Source organism: Megalobrama amblycephala, linkage group LG13 (genome assembly GCF_018812025.1).
Source record: "Megalobrama amblycephala isolate DHTTF-2021 linkage group LG13, ASM1881202v1, whole genome shotgun sequence".
NCBI classification, from domain to species: domain Eukaryota; kingdom Metazoa; phylum Chordata; class Actinopteri; order Cypriniformes; family Xenocyprididae; genus Megalobrama; species Megalobrama amblycephala.
The window spans coordinates 24,000,350-24,027,072 of NC_063056.1; the positions used below are offsets into that span (position 1 = coordinate 24,000,350).

The 26,723-nt window shown below is 36.3% G+C and overlaps 1 protein-coding gene across 3 annotated transcripts in view; it reads right to left on the reverse strand.

Annotated features, from left to right (window-relative positions):
• Window positions 1-608: 608 nt before the first annotated feature.
• LOC125244109 overlaps window positions 609-26,723 on the reverse strand; it is a 37,223-nt gene continuing 11,108 nt past the window's right edge. Inside the window, exons 4-5 of one of the 3 annotated variants that reach the window (XR_007179226.1) lie at window positions 14,648-14,698; window positions 11,736-14,568 (exon numbers count right to left, since the gene is read on the reverse strand). The gene's annotated coding sequence lies outside the window, so the exon portion shown is untranslated. Of the gene's footprint in view, window positions 1,784-11,735; window positions 14,699-26,723 lie in introns of those variants that run through there. The other 2 variants (XM_048154081.1, XM_048154082.1) reach the window with 2 other exon arrangements.

The following is a 26,723-nucleotide window of genomic DNA, read 5'->3' on the forward strand; positions in this document are numbered from 1 at the left end:
GGGGGGTATTCACAATATATCTCATACATATATATGATAATACATACCACACAAGTACAGTTAAAGGTATAATTGAATGTAGTTTGTTTACTGAAATGATTTAATGAATGTCAGCCGTTGTATGCTCTTTGTTGTTTTAGAATCTGATTGAATAAAGGGAGCATGCAAAATTTTGTGGGGCAATTTGAGTGGGGCAATTTCTTATTTTACAGTCCTATTTTACTGAGACTGTACAGCACCTCTCCATCACTGTGATCCACACATCTGAATCAGCGGTTTAAAATAAAAAAAGTACACTTTTCTACATCATGCATTGGGATATATTTATACTGTAGGTTATCACGATCAATTTATCCTTTACTGCATGATCAATAGAAAACACTTTAAACTTATGTGAAATTCTGATGAAATTAATACAAAAATAATGAGTGAATCTATGAATAATCTATAATGAATCCAATTTAGATAACGAAAACAGGTGTTTATGCTGAAAACAATGACTTTAATGGGTTAGTTTACCCAAAAATGAAAATTAATTACTCACCCTCATGTCGTTCCACACCCGTAAGACCTTTGTTCATCTTCGGAACACAAATTAAGATATTTTTGATAAAATCCGACGGATTTTATCAAAAAGGTGTAGCATATGCACACGTATCACACTGAAAAAATAAAAACCTTGGATCAACTTAAAAAAATTGAAGTAATCAATCACACAAAATATTTGACATTGACTCAAAGTAAATCATTTCATTTAGTTAAATCTGAAAAGTTTAAATCCATGCAACCACTTTTTAAAGGTTGATCAAACAAATTATTTTAGGTTGGAACAAATTATTTTAAGGTAAAACAAACTAATATTTATAGGTCCGAGTAAATTAATTATTTTAGGTTGTCTCAAAAAAAAGAAAAAGAAAAAAAGTTGTCATTATTTGAAATGTATAATAAATCAAATAAAAAAAATGCTTTTAAAACATTCTGATTAATGACTATCATAACACTTTCCTTTTAGAACACATTTATATTCATTGTTCAATAAACTGACATTGGACATCTGTTACAAATGTATGAATATTAACAGTCTGCTTCACACAAAAATACAAATTTGTTACAAAATAATCAAATCATCACTTAATGACATCACATTAGTAATTAATATTAAATTAGCAAGGTTTGTCCTGACAGAACACATTTCACCATAAAACATCCTAAAATACAATTAAATGTTTAAGACAGTATTGTATACCTGTTTACATACAAATGTATATATGATGATGAACAGTCTCTTTCAGCTGAACACCAGAGACAAATCCTGGAACTGCTCCTCAGACAGTGAACAGTGGAACTCCTAAGACACTGACAGAGTTTCTGATACAGAGCTGTAAGCTCTACATTTAAATACAACTAATTTATATGCAATATAGGAAGCTCCTGGCCCTCTCCATTGGTCTGAAAATCTAAACTCTTTCGTACAAATCTGTGCATACGCTGAAAACACTGCAATCAGTCTCTCCAGTTGTCCATAACACTTGGCCTACTTTGGCCTTTGAGGCTGGTAGCCATCGAACTTGGGCAGCCACATTTGTAAATGCTGCTGTGAAAATGCAGCCTCTTACAAAAGGATTCCAAAGTCTTGAAAGTAATTTGCAACCGAGGGCAACTGGTTCAGGACCTCTGTTCCTTCGATGACAATTTTAATGTCTTTTGGTGGATGGAGAGGATCCTCTTTCCCAGTGATAAAGATCACCATAGTTGTCTGCTCCAGTTCTTCAACTTCATTTTCCTGCATAAAAAAGAAAGAGACAATAAGTACGTTATAGTTTCAGAAATCTCCCGATTTAATGTTAGATCATAATGTGCCAAGCTCTTTTACAATCTAAACTGAACTTAAATAGGCGTGTGACGAGTGAGAGCCGTGAGAGCGAAGCGAGGCCGGTGAGTAATTGGATGATCCGCGTCACATTAATGTTAACAATGTTGCATCTCCATCACTCTCCATAATAAACTGATACTATAAATGTGGTTGACGTAATAATCAATGCAAACTATGCTGTACTGTTTACCAAAAATTGCTGCAAATACCTGTATAGTGAAGCTGTTGTCTATTCAAATGTATTGACAGAGCTGGCATGTTTAAAACTATTTAGACAGAGCTCCGTGAACCACGTGACCGCGCGCGCCGCCGCGAGATGAAAGCATGTCACAACTGTGTTTTTCAACATTAAGTGCGCCAAAACGGTATTTATCAGTCCCTCCAGGATTTTAGCATTTTTGCGATCGCTGAATTTATCGCAAAATCAAGTAAACTCCGCAGTAATCTGAGGATCTTGCATTTTTTCTTAATTGCCGCAGATTTTCTGCAGATTTTGGACTTAGACATGTCCCGGGACGTCATTGCAACATGCATGTTTGAGCTGCGCAGCTCGGACCATTAATAGGCGACGCGTCGCGACTGGAGTTTAGAGCAGTGGGCCGATCTCCATCAAAAAACAATCTATCTACACGTGCACTAAGAAGAAACCGCTTGAATTCACCACAGAATTAATAACATCGCTGTGAGATCTTGTGAGAAGCGTTCACATTCGTCGCAGAATTCTCTGTTAAACCACAGATATCAGATCAAACGGTGCCGCTGTGGACACTGTTTGATCTGATATGATATCTGATATTTGATCTGATATCTGTGGTTTAACAGAGAATTCTGTGACGAATGTGAACGCTTCTCACAAGATTTCACAGCGATGTTATTAATTCTGTGGTGAATTCAAGCGGTTTCTTCCCAGCGCACATGTAATCTGGAAACCACGAGAAACATTGTGACACTAACAGAAACAATTTGTTTAAATTTTGCCCAGTTTGAATGTTATTTTTAATGTGATGTCCAAAACGTTATTTGTTTATACTTAATAGTTTGTCCCCATTTGTAAAACTAGTTTCACGATGTAGGAAAGCAAACACTTATTCAGAAATAAAAAAGAATAAATTACCACTGTATAGATGCTGCAGAGGATTGACTTATTAGCCATTTCCACACCCTAATATATATATTTTTTAATATTTATTAATAATAAAAAAAAGTTAATATTATCTGCATCTCAACTCAAGCTCAGTGCTTTTCTGTCAGTCCTCACAGTACTGCCAAAAATTGTCATTAATTATTCACCCTCATATTGTTCCACCCCCGTAAGACCTTCGTTCATCTTCAGAACACAAATTAAGATATTTTTTAATGAAATCCGATGGCTCAGTGAGGCCTGCATTGCCAGCAAGATAATTTACACTTTCAGTGCCCAGAAAGCTACTAAAAACATATTTAAAACAGTTCATGTGACTACAGTGGTTCAACCTTAATGTTATGAAGCGACGAGAATACTTATATAAAAACAAAATAACAACTTTATTCAACAATACCTAGTGATTTCAAAACACTGCTTCATGAAGCTTTACAAATCTTTTGTTTCGAATCAGTGGATCAGAGCGTGTGTCAAACTGCCAAAGTCACGTGATTTCAGTAAATAAGGCTTCGTTATGTCATAAGTGTTTCGAAACGTTTTGAAATTTCAGTGTTTCACTACTGGGGGCGATGATCTCTTCGAAACCATGAAAACATGCTGTAAGTAAATATTGCCGCAAATTTTGAGAAAAGCCGCCGCAAATTCAGTCATTTTAGGTCGCAAAAATCAGAAAAAAGTCCCACAAAATCCTGGAAGGACTGATTTATTGTTTGAATTTCGTATAAAAACTTTTAAAAAATGTAAAAACGTATACTTTGTTTCAAAAACGGGTTTGGCAATTTGGCGTGAGATTTACTTGGGCAGAGTGATGCCGTGTGACAGAGCCTGAAAGCGTGTCTGACGCCAAATGCGTGAGAGTTGGCGACCCTGACTGATATCTTCACTAGCTAGCTTTAAAACAGAGCCCGCAGAACTCTTAAAAGACAGTAATCTCGACAAATAAACATTTTGTAGGCTCTTAGCGCCACTGTTAACTAGGGCTGAAACGATTCATCGAGTTACTCGATTAACTCGATTACAAAAATTCCTCGAGGCAAAAACTCTGCCTCGAAGCCTCGTTAAATTCCTATGACGCGCACTATACGCGCAGGGATCTGATTCACACGGACCGTTGTTCAATGTTCAGGAAGCACACCATAGCGCGTGACATTTTGAATTTAGTTGGCGCGATAGCGGAGAGTAAAGATAGATATGATGTTTAGCTTTGATGTTTTTAAGTAGTAAACGTATTCACGTTCAATTGTAAGAGAGTATAGCCTAAAAAAAAAGAACTCCTTCACACACACATACGCATGCACCCTCGTCTCTCTCACGCGCCAGTCAGACCAATCGCGGCAATGCATCACATATGCTTAAACTTTTTATGTAGCCACGCAACAATAATTTCAGCATGCATTCACTGTATACATAGGGACATGATGTTGTGACGCGATTTTTCGAACGGATGCTTCACCTAAAATGCACCGGGATGCAAGTGATGCAAGCCAAATGCAGCGTTCTATTGAAAATGATTGTATGTAGGCTATTTCTGCCATACCAAACTGCAATGAAGCAACTGGTCTGACTGGGGCGTCACTCTTCCTCACACACGGCATGCGTTTTTGTTCTCAGGTGGGTAATTTGCAGAAGGTGCAATCCTTTTTTTGTAATGTTGTATTAAGAAGACAAAACTAAGGCCAAATGGCCTTTACTATTTAAGTTTGTATTCATAGTTTTACATGTTATACATGTTTTACAGTAAGTTGACTTAACTGTATTGTTATATAATTGTTGGCACTGGCACTTATAAACACTAAATGGGTAAAAATTGCAATAAATAGGCTTAGTTTTGGAGTCAAATGTTGGAGTTGGAACCAATACCTCTGTTTTTTTTAGAAATAAAAGCCAAATGCTTGATCATTTTACAGCCACATCATTTTCGCTATGCATTATTTGTTTTGGTTGTTTAAAAAAAAAAATCCAATTAATCGATCGATTAAGTGCTAGATTAATCGATTACAAAAAGAATCGATAGCTGCAGCCCTACTGTTAACTATTAAAAACACTCAGCAGAACAAATGCATTTGAATTAACATTAGCTGTAAGTTAACTAACTTACACGTGGTAACTAGCTAACGTCAATGCCCCCACAAAATGCATTTAGAAATAATAGTTTGCATTTATTAGCCAGTTAACTAGCAACCTGTGATAGCATTACTCACCCACGACCAGAGGGCGGCTAACGTAACTTTATAGTTTGAATGAAGAATGCTAACGTTTCTAGTGCTATCTTATAATTTACATGCTATCAAGCGTGAGCGCTGAAATTACGGCCAGAGTCAAGGCCAGTCAGGTATACTTGGGAAAAAAACGTTAACAGTAGACAAAGTTTACCTTACCAGTATCAATGTTGCTCATAGTTCTGTGTCGCAGCCTGGCTGGAGGGGTCTGACGTCTGTTGAAGTGTACCATCAGGACAATCAACAGATTGTGTGTTGTGTTCTTCACAGACAGTTCAACTGTGACGGACGTTTTTTTTTTTTTTTTTTTTTTTTTTTTTTGAATCAGAGAGCGGGATCTCCAACTCAACAATGCGCATATGCAAATCATGCTTAATCTAATAAAAATGCTCTGATCAAATCACAGTCTATGGATCAAATTAATAAATTCAGTTTAATGTCCCGCTGCCAATTTATATTGTTTCAATGTACAAAAAATGGATTCAACCATAAATATAAACTAAAATGTTTACTTTAAATGAAAAAATGCGGCCTGGCCGAAGCTAAACAGAGATGTCCCCTTCCAGCTCTTGGGACATCAGAGGGTCACTCATGTGGACTACGGACCAGATCACATTCCAACACACACCACACACACACAGACACAGACACATACAGAAACACACAAACATACATTTTTGACTGTATATGTAAAATACAACTATGCCAAAACATATCCATCATGTATTTCGAGCGTATGCATGTTTCCTAGTGTTTAAATGAGTGTATTTGTGCTAGTGTGCATTTTAATGATGGAATTTTGTCTGTAAACCATAACTTCTTTTATATGCCTTTCTGATCTATCGAGTTTGATCTCTCCGTAAAGCTCCGGACTCGAGCTATTCACTGAGATGTGTCACATAGCTGACAAATGCATTTTTCTATGTGTTTAATGATATTGTGAAGAAAGTACTCCATCTCGAAATCCGATCTGATAGTCATAAAGTATGCAAATTCAGCTAGGAGACCAAACAAAGGAAGAGCTTGCCCGCCAACTTTGCATCAATGTCATTGGCCATTCCACCTCAAGGAGGTGTGTCGGCCTATCTGTCATAAAAAGGAACACCAGGATTCTCCTGGGTGTTCTCCCGACGGCCCTGAATCCCTCACGCACGTCTCTCCCGGACGTCACGGCGACGCGCTTCCATCGCGCATCACGGGACCACCACCTCTCCGGCGAAACTAACTTTCACGTCCTCAGTTCAAACCCTCCCGCGGAAACGGAAGAAGCCCATGAACTGCAGCAGCACTGACCTGAAACCCTGCAAGCAAACTGATGCAAGTACCGTTTCTGAATCTTAGATAATGATTTCTATGCTGGCTTTCCAGGACTGTTAGGTTTCGCTATTTACCTTCTCTCTTTCCTTCCTTTCCTGTCTCTACGTTCCCTATTGTATATATTGGTATATTTTTCTGTATTCTGTATTTAGACGTATAACCTCTGTAGTCGTAGTTTGTATATATTAAACACATAATTCATGCTCGATTGTTCTTTTTGCTAATTTCAACAAAAGCCAGGTCACTTTAACGTTTCGATCCTATATCCTTGCTTTACGTTTGGATGCTAGAATAGGAAGTCTTTCTCGTGGCCAGAGAACAGACCTTCCTTTTTATAACATTCTGAGGAGCTATAGTTTGCCGGACAAACGAACAGTTTCTCTAAATAATTATTAAACCAGAACTAATCATATATATAATTGATTACAATTTGTTGTAATTAATTCACCATATATGGTTAATTCCCCCTTGGGTCGGTATGTGCATAATAATTCATAAAGCTTTATGAATTATTATATTCATATTCCACCCATAAATTGATTAATAACTTAATATTAATTAAAATAAATTAATAAATTAATAATCATTACAAAGGCCTCAATTGACAGCAAGATAATTAACACTTTCAAATGCCCAGAAAGGTACTAAAGACATATTTAAAACAGTTCATGTGACTACAGTGGTTCAACCTTAATGTTATGAAGCGGCGAGAATACTTTTTGTGCGGCAAAAAAAAAAAAAAAAAAAAAAAAAAAAATTTATTCAATAATATCTAGTGATGGGCGATTTCAAAACACTGCTTCGCGAAGCTTCAAAGCTTTACAAATCTTTTGTTTCGAATCAGTGGTTCGGAGCGTGTATCAAACAGCCAAAGTCACGTGAACCATAGAAATTTCGAAACGTTTCAAAACACTTTGACGTAACGAAGCCTCAAATACTGAAATCACGTGACTTTGGCAGTTTGAGATTTTTATCAAAAATATCTTAATTTGTGTTCCGAAGATGAACGAAGGTCTTACGGGTGTGGAACGACATGAGGGTGAGTAATTACTGACAGAATTTTCATTTTTGGTTGAACTAACCCTTTAAAGGCCCACTGAAGCACCTTGAAACGTGCAGCATTGTTCAGTGTGTTGACAGAAGAAAGGGCAGGACATATTAAACAGCTCCTACCCTTTTTTGAAATAGCCAATAACGTTTTGTTTATATATAAGCTCAGCCAGAGCCGTTGAGCTTGGTAATGTATCAGTTTCCTTCTAATCTCTAACTGTTTCTCCTCTTTTCCTCCATATCGCTTTAAAATATATCATTCTGTGCAAAACTCGTGCATACGATCCGCTCTGTGCTATCGTGTCTCTGGACCGGAGCAGACTGTTCGCATGCTGCAGTGGTTGGCATGACACTAACGTGAAACCAGACTTCAGTGTGGTGAAGACTTCATTTGCCTCTTAATTGTTCCCTATACCCTATATCCTATATCCTACCCTTCTTATAGAGCAGTACATACCTGGAATACTATACCCATAGAACTAAGAAATATTACATCTCTTCCTTCTTTCTCTAAAATGATAAAAGGGTGGTTATTGGATAATCAAATATGTCTTCATAAATAGTGGTTCCTTGTTTGCTTTTGGTTTTGTACGGACTTTTTTGTTTTTTGTTTTTGTGTGTATGTTACCATCAACCTGCCAGGGACTGCAGATGAAAATTAGCCAGAATGGCTAAATCTGGCACATTTACATAAGAGATTTGTTTCTTGTGTTAATTAATGTGTATTGTCCTCTTTTAAAAAAGCAAATAAATAAATAAATAAAAATATAGTGCACTATGTGCCATTCACCATGTAGAAAATAGTAAATGTTTGAACAAGTGATGACGCTTTAGATTCTAGAGAGCATTTGATTGGACAGAAAATCTGATGAGAAGCTGAAGTGCAGCGTGACGTCTTCAAAATCATTGATCCATATCCATATTATCTCTCACTTATATTGAACCATGTAAGTGAAAGACTGTGAGTTTTGAATGCTTATATCTTCTAAATATGAACTTTAATACCAGTTTAGCCAAGTGTGTACATTGCACCTGGTTAAAGGGGATTGCAGGTGGTTAGGCATAAGATGCAGGTGTTGAAATACTGTGTGTAAAAGTGGTGCATTCTTTAGTGAATTCATCCCGTTTGTCCTAATGAGAAGCTGGCAGATTTTTACAAATCATAGACTTTGAACTAACTCATCTACATAGCATGACTGTTCTAAATTTAATCCAAAAAAAGGTAGGTAGGTGAAGTTAATTGAACTTCTCCAGGAGGTGTGTGTCTGCAAATGGCAAAATTCCTGCATGCTGCAGATAAAAGCGACAGAGGGCCACAGGGATGTTGCCACAATCCCCCAAACGCCCAACCCCCACTGAACCTCTGCATTCTTTATTTACCCCAGATTACAGGCACTTCTTTGTTGAAATAATAGTACTGTGAGTCATAACACTGAATTTCAGTTTCAGTATTTTCTGGATATCTCCAGGTACCGTTCTTCATGCTAGTCTCTGCTAAAGGCATTATTTCTAGCATACGAACCAGCCACACGCAACTACACAGAAAAACTTGACTTTAAGGGAACATGCTCAAACCTATCTGGAGTTTGGGACATTTTGAGTTTTAAACAAGCTAAACACTGAGTGAATATTATAGTGAACAAAGAAAAACAAATTTGATTATGCACTACAAGTAATAAGACCACCCTAGGGCCCCTTTTTAGCATTTAACCCTAACGCAAATGTCTGCGTTTTTCCCCCGATGCTCATTTCAGAGAGAGAGAGAAAAAAAAGGCAGAACCAAAGTTACATGACACTTACAGTACTTCTGTTTGTCATCCAATCCAGGAAGCATGAATAAGAAATGCTGAATTGGGCTTCTGGCAAAGGCTGCAAAATGGTCATCTTTAGACATCTGACAGAGCAACATCTCTCTCATCAAGCCTGTGAAGCATTCAGCTGTGGCCTTTGGGGGCAGTTTTCATCTTTTAATGTACTTTGAGCATTGCTTTCACATTTGCATATTTTTCCATCGCCAGCAGCAGGTGACAGGTGCTTCAAGTGCATTTCCATATACATTTAGCTGTCTCATATGATATGATATATCTTTTAACAGGCTGCTGAAGGGATACCAGCCATGCAGTGGAACGGTGAACATGCCTTTGTCTTTAAATATTGTAAAAAATGGATGGGAATTTATTGCATGTGTAAGTATGGTGTTCACAAGCAACCTACAGTACAAGCCCTGAAGGAAGAAGCTTGAATTTGACCTTTGAAAAAGTGCTACAGTTGTTTGACACAAGTCTGGTAATTCATCCAGATACATTATTCAACACTTACCTATATTCATATTAAACATACTGTATATGCTGACAGTGTGATTTTCTCTCAGAGTGACTTCTAAGATGAAGTCTGATGATCTAGGATCTACCCTTCATAAGTCTATATGTATGCTAATGCTTCATGACACTATGTCAGCACTATTAAATGACTCAGCACTATTGTCACGACACAAACATTTATGGGTAAAATGTCATGTCTGTCTATACCAATTTTGACACCACAACAAAACAAATATGCTTCTGAACACTTTTAAAACATTAAATATTAATATTTATATTAACAAACTGTAAGAAATTTAAATATAAAAAAACATATCATTTCTCAAATAAGGAAATTATTATTTTTTTTACTGAAGACCAATAAGTAGCATTTTGACTAAGACCGCTGTAACCATCACTCACTGACACATGCGAACATTCAAAAGTATGGATAGACTGGTAGATGGATACAGGGTTCCCACGCTTTCATGAACACCAGATTTAAAGACTTTTTAAAGCACCTTTAATTTTATATCAAGCACAATAATGACAATAAAGTTGGGTTTGTTACTGTTACCGACCTACTGTACCTGTGTCTATCATTACTGCAGTAATGTTAAGGCATATACTGACAACTAAAAACTAATTTAAGGGTCATATGACCATTTTAATAAAAAAAAAAAAAAAAAAAGATATATATATATATATATATATATATATATATTGTATTCTCTCTATATTTTAATGTTTTTAATAAAGTAATGAAAAAAACGTGAAATAAATAGTGTGAAATAAATGTTAAAAACAGGAATAAGAAAGCTACAATCTGCATCTCTTTCAAACTCGCTTACTCTCTTGTGCACTTTACAAGCCTGCTCTCCTCATTGGATTTTAAATGAAATTATATGGATAAGGTAATTGTTTGGCATTAAAAAAAGATTCAGAATATTTAAAATTATTTGTTAATCACCAGTACAGCCTATCTGCAGGGTTTTTAAAAATCAATTTTAAAGCTTTTTAAGACCTTTTTTAAGACCCGCGAATAAAATGAATAACATATTAGGGGGAGATCAGTGTTTATGGTAACATCCTAAACCATAAAATGAATGTAAAAATAATACAAGTTTTGACAAAAACAAGTTTTATAAAAATATATATAAAACATTTATATAAACCTCACATTTCAGTTTAAATCATTTAAAAATGGTCATTATAAATGATTATAAATAATAATTAAAAATATAATTATATATAATATTTTAGATACCGTATTATTCTACATTTTTTGAAAGCACATTCGCTTATTATCAATCAGTTGGTTAACATTTACAAAACTATGTGTAAGTTGCGTAAAAATGTGTCGATCTTCACAATGGTCTGAACAAAAATGGCAGATGTGCTGAAGGAAAATGCAATTTCAATCTCTGACAATAGATGGTGCTTATGGAACAGCAGAAATATATTGGTTTCCCCAGTTACCTCTGTAAACAAAGCAGCGCTGCAATTATAAACACTACTTTATTAGGCATTATTCATTGGAACTTCGATTAACCAATTTTATGAAGCTCAATATTGAGCCAAGCATCATTGATTTTGACCTCCCTGGCACTGAGCTATCTAAATAGCTCCCCGCTTCTCACGCGTTCATCATGCATCTATGCCCTTTTTTAATTTCCAGGTTTTCATGCTTTCCCCACAATCAGTAACACTGTTTTGTTCTGGCTTTGTGTTACGAACTTTTAAAGGCCTAGGGTAGAACATAACATTTAGTTGTTGATATTGCTGTGGTAGAGCGGGCAGCAGAAAAGACCAGGCACAAAAGCATTAAAGCCAATTGATTTATTAGTTATTTAAAGCCGAAGCCACTAGACAGTATGTGCGAGCTATATTACAATGCACTTTGAAGGAAATATAACTAGAGAAAAATAAAATAAACTAATGGGGAAAAAGGAACTAGGATGGTGCCAAATTTCAGAAAAGAAAAGAATAAAACAATATAGCTCATAAGTTCCCCAAAACCCTCTAAACTTACTAACCAAAGAAAAATGTGAAAAGCAAACCCGAAATCTTCAGCGTTAAATCTACCCTAATCTACCCTAACTAAGAACAAAATTACAAGGAGGGCGCTCACCTCTCTTACCTGATGTGTCTAACACTTGATAGCTGGGGGCAGTATGTATATCGCGCGACCTGCTTACCTGTTCTCTGTTTCCCCAAAAGGTAATAAACAGTTACTCTTAACAACTCTGAGCATAAAGCTTAACGAGTACAAAATCAAGTGTTGGATACACACGTCCATAACGAAAGAGATACAAAGTCTGAACAGGTTCTAACTCAAACACCTGAACACACACACACACACTGAGCTGCTAATCAGGACACGCCGGGAAACCTTTAACCAGCAGGGCGGCACTTGATTGGTTTACTCCATTCAGCGGAGACCTAAGAGCAAGACAGCTAAACCGGAGAACAGAATGACAGAGACAAAAAAAACAAAAAAACATCCAAAACACACACAGCACGTAACAATTTGGCAGTGCATAAAGGCCAATTTTTGTAATGGCACCATGATACTAAAAAAATTAGTATATGTTTAATTCAAGCACTTTCAAGGACCTATGCTTGTTTTCACATACTTTCCAGTCCTTAAATCCTTGTGTCTGAAATTCAAGTATTCAAGCATGTGGATAGATAGATTGAGAGAGAGAGAGAGAGAGAGAGAGAGAGAGAGAGTTTATGGTGCTGGTGGTCTTAACCACAACGACAGAATGTAATGTTCTCAAACAACTTCCTCTGAAACGCATCTTATTTCCTACCAAAGGGACTATGAGACTGTGTCAGTCTCAATCCCACAATCGAATCTGTATTGTCATTAGAGCATTATGAGTCATGGACTGCTCAGGTTCCACAGGGAGAAAGAACAGTGCTGAAGTCTGTATTAACACCATAAATAACATCTAGATTCGGCCATATTGTGCCACATTCCCTAGACTCTTCTTTATTACAGCCCCATTTTACAACTGTAGCCTGTTTGAGCAAACACGAGAAAATGGTGGAGGCCTCTGGCAAGAAGGACTCAACTTCCTCTCTTTCCTTCCACACTGGCCTTGGGCCAGTAAACACTGTGACTGAAACATTACAGGCTGATCAACTCATGTCATTTCATCCCTAGTCTTCACAGCCCCGGGGTTCGGGGCATCAGACCAGCACCTGAAGCTTCGGAGCATCTGGGATGCTGCTGAACATTCTGTTTATCTTGAACTGATGAAATGCACAATGCACAACCACTAACACCACAAATATAGATTGAATTGTGACGGCTGTTTCTAGGCAACTGCTGCCCTTCCAACAGATATTGGAAGTAGCACTTGAATTGGTGAATGGCGGTAAAGCATGTTGGCTACTTAATCATACATGAATAATAGGTGTAGTCACCCAGGCACTTGCAGGTTTTTATCATGATTGTAACTGTTGACATGAATATGTACACGGGAACAAAAAGTACTTATTCCAGATATAGTATTTGAGTTAATGTCAGACTTGTCAGCCATTTGCAAATGTATCCATGAGGATTTAGAACAAATAATGGGCACAACTGTTTCCCTTTGCCTGTTTTCCACTTCCAGTCTCATTAAAAATCAATGTAGACCCCCCCCCCCACACACACACACACACACACACACGTTAAAACCATTTAAACTGTAAGAGTGAGGGCCACAGTCCTGTAGTCCCAACCCCTGCTCCTGGAGGACCACAGTCCTGTATTCCCAACCCCAATTAAACACATCTGAACCAGCTAATAAAGGTCTTCAGAATCACTCAAACTTCCAGGGCTGCGTCCCAAAACGTAGGCAGCTGACTTGTTGCCTCACTGCCCTACCAGGTGATGACTTTGCAGACAGTGTTTGCACACTGTGCGCACAAGTGAAGCTAACATTGAATTCAGACGTGCCTTGATGCTTTCCTACCTTGCAATGCATCCGCCAATGGCAGAAGGCAGCATTTTTACGATTTTGAACGCAGCCCAGGCAAGTATAGATGTTAGGGGCAGGTTGAAGTAAATTCTGTAGGACGTTGGCCCTCCAGGAGCATGATTGGACATTCCTGGTTTAGGTAGGAAAGCATAAGTAAACATGTTTGCCTGAACATAAAATCTTCTGTATGTAACAATTTTAAAGAAATTAATACTTTTATTCTGTTAGGATGAATTAAATTGTTTAAAATTACAGTAAAGACATTTATAATGTTTTAAAAGATTTCCTTTTCAAATCAATTCTGTTCTTTTGAACTTTCTACTAATCAAAGAATTCTAAAAATAGTATCACAGTTTCCACAAAAAGGCTTCTGCAACACATCACTGGTACATTTCGAATCCAAGAAAGACTTTTTTCAGTGAAAAAAAAATAATATTTTCATTTTAGCAGATTCAGCTGTAACCTTCGAATGCTTCTGGTTTCTTGTAGGGTGGGGTCATAAAGTATAATAAAACATATTAAATGCATAAGTAAAAAGTTAATTTTAATTAAGTGCTGTACAGTAATTTACAAAAACAATAAAAGCCTTGGTAATGAACACAATATGAGTAAATATAATATCACAATCGAAGTTATAAATACAATATGAGTTGTAAATATAATATCATGCTCTATCAATTATTTGCAGGTGCACCTGGAATGAAGCAGAGCAGAAATGTAATAGTGCAATCACATAATTACAGCAAATTGAAAAATTAATATCTTCCCTGCACCTTCGAGTTGTTCATCAAATGTCTGCAGTCCTGTATCATTTTAACAGGCTTCTGTAACATACAAAAATATGCTCTGTGTGAGCAAGCAATAACCTGAGGGTCTTGCCATAATGTTGTGTTAGATGGCAGAATGCGCATTCATTTTGCCATGGTGCTATGGACAGCCTGCAACCCTGACTGTGTAATGACACTATTCTTATGGTCTAAGGTTTGGGCGGACAGATGAAATGAATTTCTGAACCACCTGAAGTCTGTTCTTCTCAATCTAATGCTTTAAAGTCCTTTACAACTAATCAAAACAGACAGAACTGACATTATTAGATAAATCAGGAGAGATAGGTTTGCCCTGAGAAGATCTATAGTGTTTAGACATCCTATCAAATCTCAGTAAACTCTAGTGTTGCTCATTTGAAGTACTTGGCAGAATAGTGCTTAATTTATTTCAATACCATAAATCCTTAATCCACTCCAGCCTAAAGCCTCAATTTTAATAAAGTAGATGGACACATTGTTATAATTGAAAATAAAGCATGATTATTAATTAGCTGAGACATGATTTGTTACTACTATAATGGTAAAGATTAATGCGTTAACAGACACGTCTGACATGTTGATATATAGAAACATTTTAATGAACATAAAGCTAGAATATTCCAGAGTTTTTGGGCTCAGCAATTCTTTTTTTTCTTTTAAATTGAATCATATCAATCATTTTTTATGCATTTTAATTTACCGAAAATTCATAAGATTTACTTTTGGCACAGTTGTTAAGGCATAAACAATTCAATAATTTAAGTGGCTATTCTGAATACCACAGAAAGCAAATGAGATCATTCAAACCTGCTGCATGGCGAAATCAGGGCCTGTTTTTTTTTTGTTTTTTGTTTTTTTCCTCCAAATTTGCTTGGCTTTTTGAAGACTGAACAGCAGTTTTGCATAATTACTATAACAACCAATGTGTACATATCTTGTGCACATGATACCAATCTCAAAATATATCACTATGCATGAAGTAAACGCTTGTAAAACACAAAACATGCCTGATATGTGATCTTGGAGTAAATGTGCAGTGCTGTAATGATTTGGAAAAGTCTTTGGATATTTATCTCCAATTCTCCAAATTCTTGTTAAAAAGGCATAGCCAAACAATATGGTCTAGCAAAAATATATCAAAATGTACTTCTCTGTTCATTTAAACAGATAAAACAAAGTGTGTTGCATCAGATACGTTCTCTACTCGTGTTAAAATACCATTTAACACTTTCATTTGCACATGGCCTAGCAGTCATGTTGTATTTTAAGCTCCTCACTTCATTATGCTGAAATGAACTGCATAAATGCCTTTTTGCTTCATAACTCAAATACTTCCTTCAAAGCTATTTTGATCATACCAATAAAATGGAATGATTCCGGCAATTATCTCTGAATGAATGCATTAATGTTTATTTCCGTTTTCCTCATAATTGCAGAATCCTGGCTTTGCAAACAAAGCAATGAAATAATACAGCAAATAGCTTTTTAGGTTGTCCTGTTAAATTCTTTTTAGGAACAGAATGTTCATTAAATATTCAAGGTTTTCAGTTGCACATGTTTAGATCACTTTAATTATTTGGAGTAAGCAGTAATACAAAAACCCTGTAATTGGGGATTATTTGCAATAAATAGAGTACATGAGAAGATAGAGAAATTTTCCAACATCCCATTACATTTAAGTGCTATAAGATGCAATATACACTATACTGTTCAAAATGCTTAAGGTCAGTAAGATTTTTTTGACCTCTGGCATCAACAAGGCATTTTCACCCACAGAACTGCCGCTCTCTTTTTTGGACCATTTTCTGTAAAACCTAGAGATTGTTGTGTGTGAAAATCCCAGTAGATCATCAGTTTCTGAAATACTCAAACCAGCCCATCTGGCACAAACAACCAAGTCATGTTCAAAGTCACTTAAATTATCTTTCTTCCCCATTCTGATGCTCATTTTGAACTCTAGCAGATTGTCTTGACCATGTCTAGATGCCTAAGGCTATGTTGACACTGTCAGCCCAAATCGATTATTTGTGTATCTGACTGGAATCTGATTTAAGTGATAGACTGTCCACATTGTGTATCGCAACTGTTCAGATCCAATTTGTATCCCATGCCGCTCTTTTGTTTTCCTAAATATCTGCATTGGTTTCTATAGCAATGACGTTGCGTTGGTAGGTATACGCCAAAAACAACATGGCAACATGGAGGGGTTTGCGTACAGATGTTGTCTTATTTACAACATGACAATGCAGAAACGTAGGAGGCTGGTTTGAGCGACTTGATTCCGTGCTATCGTCTCAAAACACGTCTCCGTTATATTGTAATTTTCTGCTCGTCCAGCACATTGCGACAACACAACCTTGTTTCTGCAGTGACTTCCAGCATGTTTCCTTTAACAGCATCTGACATTTACGTTTTATATGGCGTGAGAAAGAAAGAAACCACGCAAAATCTGATCAGAGCAGTCAGACTGAAACTGATTTCGAGAAATGTCACATTTCATAATCTGATCCGATTTCAATCGGACATACACAAAACAGTCTAATTCTGAACGTATGCATATATACACATACACACACAGCTGAAAACGGCTTTTTAAACATCTATTGAAGCACAACAAAAGCACATTTCAATTAAGAATAAAGGCCTCTCCATTCTTGACAACATAATTCACAATTAACATTACTGCTAATCACAGCTGTCATCAGAAGATGATTTTTTGCTGCACTTGTTCTCCATCACTGGTCATGCTGAGTGTCTGTATAGAGTACTTTGCAGTCAGTGTGTGTGTAGAAAAGGCCTCTTGTGGATGCTGCTGTTCACATCATTTACACTGACAGACTCAAACAGCTTTCAGCTCACAAGAGCCCCTCTTGCATCTCTCATCCCCTGTTTTTTTGGCTCTCTCTCTTCTCCTTAGCACCGCGCCATATGACTTAAGTCTGTCAAGAGCTATACTTTATTGGCCACTACATCAACCACAGACCTTGGAGAGGCCCTAAGTCAAGTTATAAGCCTGAAAATGCCTCGAATTCCTTGCACAACAGCATCGAATGGTTCATAATTATGGTAAATAGTGATGGGCCATGTAGCAATAGTTTTAAATGATACTTATAGCTTTGGCCTTGTTTTAGATAAGGCAAGCTCTCCATCTGTAATGACATCAGAGAGCATGATGGAAATCTGAAGACATACTGACTGTGGTGCTAACTGAGGCCTGTCTAAGGGGAAAATGTGTTTGCAGCTAGATGAACAACATAATGCATAAAAAAAGCAAAATGCATCATTATCTCACCTGGTGCAGAACAAAAACAGGAAAGTATATTTAGAGATTACCGATGTGAATTATTGGCTTTCAAGGGACATTGACGAGTTTCATTTTGGGGCTGAAATTTATTGGTTGTTACGGAAGATAGAACAGGATTTTCTCCACTGAATGTTTATGATAGAGGTGACAAAGCGTTGTGTCAGAAAGTAAATGTGAGTCAGCTCGCAACTGCACTGCCATGACACACGTCAGCCAATGTTACCACTCAATCACCTCTGAGAGTATTTGTAATGACCAGGGCTGGTCTTAACTCTACGTCGTTCTTAAATTATACCTTAAGCTGTACCTTAACGTTAATACGTGTTTCCCGAAACGTTCTTAGTTAAGTGTACCTTCTGTAAGTCTTTTTTTCGTAAGGTTGGTCTGGAGCACTCTTAGCTATACCTTATCACTGTTGACAGTCAATACGAATATAATTCTGAAGCTGTAATACGCCCAGTGTTTGATTAGGATTATGGCAAAAAATAAAATGCAAAGATTCACTGCTAAATTCAAATGTGCTTTAGTGCTGAACCAGAGACAGACGCGCGATCTGCGCTCGTCATGTAACGTTATCACAACTATTCGCTGTTTTTAACCTGTTTTTAACCTTCACCGGCCACATACTTTTATGTATTTCGGGGAAGATTTCGTATATCCGACAGCTCTAACTGCCGTGCAAACTCATCGCACAACAAAACACATTCACTTCCACATATTTTGCAATCGGAATATATCATAAAATAGTTAACAAGTTTGTGAATATTTAAAAAAAAAAAAAAAAAAAAAAAAAAAAAACGATATGTAGCTACATGTCTGTCAGCTACATGACGCGTCTCCAAGGAATTAAAAATTTGTTCTAAATAACGGTCGCCTTAAACTCGCGCTGATGGGGGCTCCGCGCCCCCAGAATATAGATGAATTACAATATAGATTTAGTTTGCAATTTGGATTACTTTTATAACATCCCATGAGTCCTGATAAATGCAATTTCTACTTCTGAAATGTTTCTTTTTATAAAGAACACTGATTTCTCACATAATGCAGTGAAGCAGCCCCTGTATAGAGTGAATTATCGATTCTCGAGCCATCGATATCAACCAATTCAGCACCGCCGCCATGGACAGCACCTGGTAACGTCGCACTTAAGAAGATATACCTTAACATTCTGAGGTCTGAGGTTATCGCCGGCGATACCACCGCGTTTTTTTTCTTACCAGTGTGAAAGAGACTCAAAATACTCCGTTAATGTTGCACATACAATTAAGAGTTATACACCATTTTTATCTGTGGAATATCTTCTTTTATTTGTGTACACTCAGAGTAAAAACAAAATGTTGTGCTTTTTGTAAAATAAAGAAAACTAACATGATGCATGATCTCTCGTCTCCCTCTGAAGGAAGTCCAATCTGATAGTTCTCAGAAAATGAACTGTAACTTAGTGAATACTAATCACAAAAAAATTAGACTTATGTCTAAAAAAACGTTGACATGTCAGGTTTTAAATCGTGTAAGTCAAATCGAAAACAAACATTCTGTGTTTATGTAATCTCTATGAAAAGAGAGCCATGTCAGAAATCCGTGATTCAGCTCATTATCCGCTAATGCGGCCACGCCCACGGAGCCAGCGCTATTCAGACGCAAATTCTGAGTCAATACATGCATTCATCGTCTCAATCGTGTATTTATTGTCTTGAAAAGTGTTAGTTTGGTTAGTTCCTGGATTGCCTATTCTTCTTTAGTGCTCAGGCATTTGTGGACTAAAGGTGTAAAGAGCGTCCTCCGGCTGCAAGTATGAATTGAAAACACAGTATCCAGCACTCATAGTGATGACAATAAATCCTGAATAAATATTACTCTTCTGTATAGAAAATTGACAAACATATGAGAATCCATCAATATTTCTCCAAATGTGCATGCTTTTAAGCTAAAAGCCTATATGAAATGCCATAGAGGTAACATAATTGTTCAGACACTTTGCATCACAGAAATACATTATATTTTAAAGAATATAATAGAATACCATTATTTTAAATTGTAATAATATTTCACAGTATTGCTGTTTTTTCTGTATGTTTGATATACACCATCACAGAGGGTTTTTTCACAGCCTACCTGACTGAAAGGCCTCATTAATATGCAAGTCATTTCAGGTCATTATTATGTGATTCTTTTGTCTTCTCAGGTGAGAATCACCCATTATACATGAGGATTCACGCCTCCACGCATACTGTGTTTCTTGACCAAAGATGTTTTAGAAAATTTAAATCTCTCTATTGTTTTATATGAACAAGCAGGCAGCATAATTTTTACCTCATTTTGAAGCAAAAACTCTAGTCTACAACCTCAAATACCCAGAAGTCTTGTGAACAAAGATTTAATATACTTTTTTTTGGCCTTATTTCAGTGACTTAAGTTTTTTTGTTTTTTCAATAACCACGCATAAACGTTATTACTTCAAAAACACAAACATGTACATACATGTTCCTCACATATTATTGTAGCCTTGTTTGTGCTGAATACAGTGTAATGACACTTTTTCCATTAATATGTTTATGAACAACTGAAAAAAGCACAAATGTCAGGGCATGTCAAAACTTCTCCAGGGTCCCAAAAATCCTCAGACCCCTGAGGGTTAAGAAACCTCATAAGGTATAGTTCGGGGAACACGCTTAGAAACGGTACATCTTCAGTTAAGGTCTACCTTTAGAGTCTTCGTAGCGCGCTAAGAGACAACATTATCGGGAAACCCAGCCCAGAGCAGATACAGACTTACAACTTCCATATCAATAATATACTTAACTACATTATCATCATCAATAATAATACTATCTCAAATTTATTTAGCTGCAGATCCATCAAATGAAATGGAATACCACCATCAAATGGAACTAGAAGACATATGACAATATATAATATTCCAAACACATAACATAAGTTAATTAATGAATTAATTAATTTACTTATTATTTATTTATTTATTTATCATTGTGTTTGGTTTAGGTTAATAATAATATAATATATTTATTTTATATGAGAACAATATTATTATAAATATAGTTCCTCTTTTAACTTAAATATCTAAATTTGCTTTCAGGTAAATGTTTGTTTTCAAAATATCTATGCACTTACACATATGATTCATACTTAATTCATACAGAAATATGCAGAGCTCTTTACCTGCAGGATTCATCCAATTATCTCCAAGAGAATCCCTGCTTTTGAAGTGTGGATTAAAATTGATCCATTTTCTTCTAAAGGGCATTTGTAATTGTAAAGCCAACCGTCTCAGACAGCCAGCAAGGACTTTCATTATTAGTCGATGATATGAATCTCTTTCTTGTGTATTTGTTCATAATATTCTCTGTGAATTCACCTCTTGTTCTTGTTCATGACTGTTTGGCAGCCACAAGCAGATAGCTTCGATTCTACCATTAAGTCTGACAAAAGGAGATAAAAATAGTGCTTTGAAATTCCACTTTTATGATTGGCTTTACAACTGTGCAGACTGGACGTAAATATCATGAGATAATATTCTCATTTAAAATACGGTCATCACAGAAAAACAGTGATTACACACAAAATGAATAACAGCAGTAAATGGCAACAGCAGTGTGTACTAAGTAATCAGAAACATAAGCATCAGCTATTTGTATTTGACCAAACATGGATCCATCCGTGAGTTCAGGACAAGAAGAATCTCTACTGTTTGCCCACACAAGAAGTTATTTCTCATGCATACAGGAAAAAATGCATGCAGATAATCCTAATTTATTTACCCTGCCCATAGCCCTCTATGGCTTGCTCCACAGAATTGATAACCCTGAATAATATCCTCCTGCCTTAATATAACACCATCAGTAACAAGCCTACACCATACTGAAGGCAATGCTCTGTGCACAAGGTATAAAAATAAAAGGAATCCTATGATTAACAAGGATTAATTATAGTTAAAGAAAAATGGATGTACCTGTAACAACAGACCCTTTTCATGTACTGTGATGATGTGTTTCCACAGTTATCAACATCACAAATCTAGTAAACGTTTTCAATAGTTTCATTTTTAAAAAAATGTAATACACATTTATAATGCTATACTTTGTATTATTTTACATTGGCATTAAATGACAAAAAAAAAAAAAAAAAACACATTGCTGCGAGGGTGTTTCTATGGAGGCTTGTTTCCACTACTGAACTAAAAATACAAAAAGGTAATTGACTTTTTATCTCACAATTCTGACTTGTTTCCTCAGAATTCTGACATTTTTTTTACCTCTTTTGTGAGATATAAACTCGCAATTGCGAGTTATAAAGTGCAATTCTTACTATATTTCTCGCAATTGGGAGTTTATATCCCGCAATTCTGACTTCATAACTTGCAACTGCGAGTTTATATCTCACAATTCAGAAAAAAATAAAAATAGCAAGAATTGCGAGATAAAAAGTTGCAATTATCTTTTAAATAGTTTTATTCTGTGGCGGAGACAAGCTTCCAATTGTTTCTAATATAACGGCTGAGGGAGTGACGACAAATTTGGTATCTTTCTCTCTTCTGACTGCTGTAATCAATCTCTCTATATTTTTTCCCTCTTTTGGAAAGTCATAGAAACTATCATGCATTTTTTCTTCTGTTTTTAGAGCAAATGCAAGTTCAATTAAAGCTGCAAGTAGCAATGAAAGGGCCCTCGCACTCAGGGCCACTACCACACGTGGGCCTTAGGAAAACAATGAATAGTGGGTGAAATGCATGTAAGCGAGTAAATACAGGAGAAATATGGCAAAGTAATTTCGACGTGCCACACTTTCTGCTGCCAACAGGTGGCACTCTGACTATTACTGAATATTGCCATGTAGATGTCTTCAGGCTAAGACTATTATCAATCATGTGAAGTTTGGAGCAGATCGGACATTGTTTGCCTGAGTTACAACAACTTCCTGTTTCGTTGGCGTTAATCGCAAACATTAGCACTTAGCCAAGTGTTGCATGATTTAACGTGTTTCTAGCATGTTTGGTACTTCATGGCATATTAAAATGTGTTTTTGGGAGTGAATTATTGTGCAAAGCATAGGTGGTGCTATGACTAACTGAATACTGGCATAGAGATGTCTTCAGGCCAGGACTCTTATCACTCATGTGAAGTTTGGGGCAGATCGGATACTGTATGCATGAGTTACAACAGCTTCCTCTTTCATGGTGAAACATCAGACTTTGTCAGTCTGCCACAGACACGCCCTTCAGTGAAAACACAAGATCTTTGCAATGTAACATCGCTAAGGCCTTAAAATTAGACTAACCAAATACTGTGTTGATCTCTATGAGGAGTTTATCACAGTGTAAAACATGCCATTTCCTGTTGCCCGCAGGTGGTGCTATGACTGTAACTGAATATTGCATTGTAGATGTCTTTAGATCAGGACTCTAATGAATCATGTGAAGTTTGGGGCAGATCCGACATTGTATGCCCAAGTTACAACAACTTCCTGTTTCATGGTGAAACAACAAAATTTGTCAGGCCGCCACGGACACACCATTCAGTGAAAAGTCAAGATCTTCACAATTTAACGTCACAAAGGCCTTTAGATTAGACTGACCAAATGGGACCTTGATCTGATAAAAGCTCTAGGAGGAGTTTGTTAAAGTACAACGTCTGGAAATGGCAAAAACTCAAATTCAAAATATTTCACTTCCTGTTGGGTTTTCAGATTTTGCACCCATGGACTTTTTGTAGGTATTGGGCTGTTATATCTGTCTACTGAATTTCATACTTGTACGTGAAACGTAGTGCGAAGGACGCTTAATTGAAATTTTGTAGGTGGCGCTATGGAGCCATTTTGCCACACCTAATTCAGAAATCCATATCTGACGTACATTTTCACCACTTCTGACGCGTGTGCAAAGTTTCATGAGTTTTTGAGCATGAATGCGATCCATTTCACACTCAAAAAAATTATACTAACTCAAGTCAATTATGGACAGTGGTTCCACACAACCAACTTAGTTTTTATTAACATTAAAGGTTTATTTTTAATCTATGCAAAATCCTTGAGTTGTGACAACACAACTGACTGAGGGAGAATCTATGTAAAATAGTTATGTCCAACTTACTCAATTCAATCATGGACAGTGGTTCCACATGATTGAGACAAGTAAAATCCAATAGAATCAACCATGTTAAACTATCTAGAATCAATTGTGTTCATTTAACTTGAATGGTTTTAGTTTATATAAAATAAATTGTTTTCATATACATTGATTTTTACAATTAATGTTTCTTGTTTAGTCTTATGATTTATATAACTTTTGTGATGTGATGTTCTGTGTTTGTAATCTAAAAGTAATTCTGGTTTCATCCAAGGTTGCATTTCCCAAAATCATCGTAAAGCCTAAATTGATCATAAGTCCATTGGTGGTAATGGTTTTACGGTCATCATAAGCTTACAATGCTTTTGGAAAATGCAACCCAGAGCACTACCATAGTGAATACTTTAATATTAAAGTAATATGAAATTTTGTTAGCAAGTGCAACAATTCACCACAATGGTAACCCTAAAACTATTAACTAACAGAAACTTTTAAATACCAACATAATAGAACAATAAACATTTAAAATGTCTCTCCATTTTCTCATCTCGCTAAAAACTGCTTAAAATAACACTTTATTTCAACATTTACTCTCCCAGTTCAGCCCCTTTGCAAAGCATGATGGGAAGTGAAAGTCCTGTTTGATTGAGTCCTGGTTGGGTTTACTTGATTGAAACATGTTATTTTAATATGAAAACATCGAGTTAAGTCAAAAAGAAATTGTTTTAAGTCAATTTAACATGAAGCAATTAAATTTGAACCAGAAACCTAATACAATGGTGTTGAATCAAAATAAGTTGTTTAAATAAAGTGAACAGCGTCAAAAAATAATTTTTTTCAGTGCAGAGAAGAAGAAGAAGAATTGACTGAGCAATTAGGGTCCTCAAACCATCGGTGCTCGGGCCCTAAGAATTAGTTTTGCTGTTGTCTCCCATTCACCGCTATAGAAGTTTACCCAACTATGACAACGTCTGCTTCTGAGAACCCTGGAAATCTGAAAAGGGTCCATACATCATCATTTACAGATGACTGCTTGACAAATGTGACATCTACACGGTTCTTCAGACTATTTTCTGTCACATTAAAGGGTTACACTTTATTTTACAGTGATGTAACTACATTGTACTTACTCAAAGAAGTACTGCGTAATATTAATTAACTACATGTACTTACTAGAGTTACTGTTAGGGTCTGGTTTAGGGTTACGCAAAATTTGCTGTTAGTACTATAGTAAGTACATGTAGTAGTAACGTGTAACTACGTCACCTTAAAATAAAGTGTTACCCATTAAAGATTTCCTGTCATTCAGATTTATGGGAAAAGAGTCAAGATTTGTAAATTATTAGCAGTGAATATGTAAAAAAAACAAATGTAGAAGAACTATAACATTGTAGTGCTTTGTTGTCATTTCACCTAAAATTGTGTAAATCTTTACGATCAAGCAATTATTTGTCAGAGTAGACACTGAGCTACACAGACACAGGGTGAATTTCAATCAGCTCCCTAGATCCCGAGCTCGTGAATCAATATATTGTGTACACGAATCCGGGCATTGGAAAAGACCCTGGTTCATTACACATTGGGACAGTGACTACTCCATTTCCAGCGACATGACTACGTACAATGTCAACGTACAACTTTGTAATCAACAACAAACAGGACCTATTACCTGTCTCTATATCTTTTTGATATACTTTTTCATGCTGTTTAAACACATTGTTCTGTTACATATCTTACAACATTTTAGCCAAATATTAATTATAAATGTTAACTTGATGTGTTCACTATGTATATATGTGTCTATGCTGACAAAATAACTTCAAATCTTCTATCGCATGCCATTATATTTATTGAGTTGGCTTGTGCGTTTTATGTTTCAGACTTCAGAAATGTGATGCAATATCCGTTAAGGGAACATAGTGAGCATCTGTGCTCCCTGGTTTTTGCGATGCATTGCGGGATTCTTTTAGGGAGCGAATGTTCCAGTGCACTGGAAGGATTTTGCAATTGAGACAGCCCTCATAATGGCCGACTCCTTGATCAGTGCCCTGACTGCTGAACTAGGGAGCTGATTGAGATGCACCACAGATGATGATCATGAATCATGATATATCAATGGAACTAGAGTTAATGGAACTGCAAAGAGCTGTGCTAAAATTTATATACAGTAACATTTCAGGGCAGTTATGACTTATCCCGCACCTCCAAAACATTGCCTTTATGAATTTTTCCCAAATTTTTAGATGATGTAAAACATGGAAGGAGGTAAAATGAGATTATAACACTGGTTTTGAGTAAGTAGTTTACATTGCTATTTTTATGTGCATTTTGGGATATCACATAAAAAACACTGGATAGAAACGCCAAGATGCGCATAAATTCTAAAAATGTGCATAAAAAACACATGCGCTCAATTGAGTCTGGTAAAAAATGCTATTCACAAATGTTTTATGCAATAATCCAATTTTGCACATAAGTTAACTTCACAACTTTGGATGAAAACATAGCAGCTAGTGATAAGTTAGCCTTCGATAAAATTATTGCATCCTCCAAACCAAAGACTGAATCTCTCAAACAAAACAAAGAGTGAATATGAGAATGACGTTCCCTTATGAGAGTGTGTTGATGATTCAGTAACCGTGCGAACCCACAGAGAT